This window comes from Pygoscelis adeliae, unplaced genomic scaffold (assembly GCF_000699105.1).
Source record: "Pygoscelis adeliae isolate BGI_AS28 unplaced genomic scaffold, ASM69910v1 Scaffold72, whole genome shotgun sequence".
NCBI lineage: Eukaryota > Metazoa > Chordata > Aves > Sphenisciformes > Spheniscidae > Pygoscelis > Pygoscelis adeliae.
The window spans coordinates 338,228-339,984 of NW_008824286.1; the positions used below are offsets into that span (position 1 = coordinate 338,228).

A 1,757-nucleotide genomic window follows, 5' to 3' on the forward strand; every position below is an offset into this window, starting at 1 on the left:
TTTTCTAGAAGAAAAAACATGAAAATTCATATAAACATAAAATGAGTCAGAATATGGGTCTGACCATATTATGACCCATAAAAATGGGTCAGAATAAAGCATAGGTGCAAAGAAGTGAATCGTGGGAGCTTCTGGCTTGAGATGAGTAGGCAGTTGCTAGCAGTGAGACCTATATTAATAGCGATATAGAGATGTGGTGGGACTGGATCATGGGAAATGCTGGCTTGAGACCAACCTACCGAGCAAAATGGTAAACCTCATGAGTCCCATATTTAAGCAATTAGAAACATGACTGGATAGAGTGTTGGAAAATGCTCTGTAGGGAAGAATGTGGCAGCAGCGAAGAAAGGGATGCAAGAATCTGCAAAGATAATGATGTTATCAGTAAAACAAAGTAAGGAATTACTCTTGGAGCCCCAAACTTTTCAAATGAAAGAGCGAAACCTCCCTGTCAATCTGTGGGGCTTGTACCCACTTTGTTTCCTGAGCTGCAAGGCTGAGAGAGAGGGCAGTTGACTTGGCAATGCTCTACCTCACATGTTTTTTTTTGTCAAGCTGCCTTTGGAGCTCAGTAATCCTTTGTGCATGGGAATCCTTAACTGCAGACACAGGTAAGTGAGCTGAAAAAGGTCTCTCAGCCTACCCAAGGAGTGCTGCTTCTCCATCTGTGGTCTGGAAAGGTGGAAAGCTTTGGGTTGATCAGCATGTGCCTGGGACATGGGAGAGATCTCTGGAGCCCTCCAGCTACAGGCTCCCTATGCACTTTTTTAACTCCATAATTTCTCAGGAGTTTCAATTTTAAGGTAAAATGTTCTGTGGTCTCTAAGTGCCTTAGGAGCTTTTAAGCCAAAATACTTTGACAAAGTTTGATCGCAAGAATGTCCTGCTTTGAGCTGAAGGTGGAACTAAATGATGTCCTGAGGCTCCTTTCAACCTGGGTCATCCTATGAATTTAGAAAGTGTTTCAAGGAATGTTAACCACACAAGACATCAATTAGAAAGAAAAAGAAGGAGCTCTAAATGCTTCTGGTTGCAGCAATGGCTGGTTTGGCTGTAAATGGCTATCATGACATATTAAAAATAAAGTAAAAATGCTATTTTCTACTCTTCTAGACAATCTTTAAAATATAGCAGTCCAGCCCATGTAATAACACTTCACATTCGAGACCTGTGGGAAACATCACATTAAGGAACTCTATCAATCTGAATCTACCGATCTGATAAAATTACTAGTTAACATTTTCAACAAAATACCAACTTCTTTGTATGCCTCTACTTTAATTTTTTGGCACCTGCAGTTAAAAATCAGCAGATAGTGAGTTTGTGTTCCTGGGCTGTAGAGCCTGTACAGTTAACCCACATGATGTGACTGGGAATGATACCTCTTTATGGTGGATGCCTAAATAATTTTACAAATACTTAAACCAGCTCAAGGCTAAAGTACTTTTTGTGTAAGAGAGGACTGTAAAAGCCAAAAGCAAAATCAAAACCAACAAGACCTCCCAAACCCAAACAATAACCTCTAACTAATCTAAGATCACATAGTTTTCTTTCCACCATTAATCTTTTGCATCTGTTTTTACAGTATTTAGAGCTTCAAATGGTATGTAAATTATTTAAATTGGGGAATGGCTGTAAAAGCCTTGCAAATGAATGCACTGAGGAAAACTATAGAAGTAACAAACCATTCTAATTCAACATTGTTTTCTGAACAGCCACCTACCTTGGAAGATTTCTTGTTCTCTGCCTCTTTACTG

The 1,757-nt window shown here is 39.4% G+C and overlaps 1 protein-coding gene across 1 annotated transcript in view; it reads right to left on the bottom strand.

Moving 5' to 3' along the window:
• The window catches only part of ASIP (agouti signaling protein), an 11,736-nt gene that overhangs the window by 4,732 nt on the left and 5,247 nt on the right, over positions 1-1,757 (bottom strand).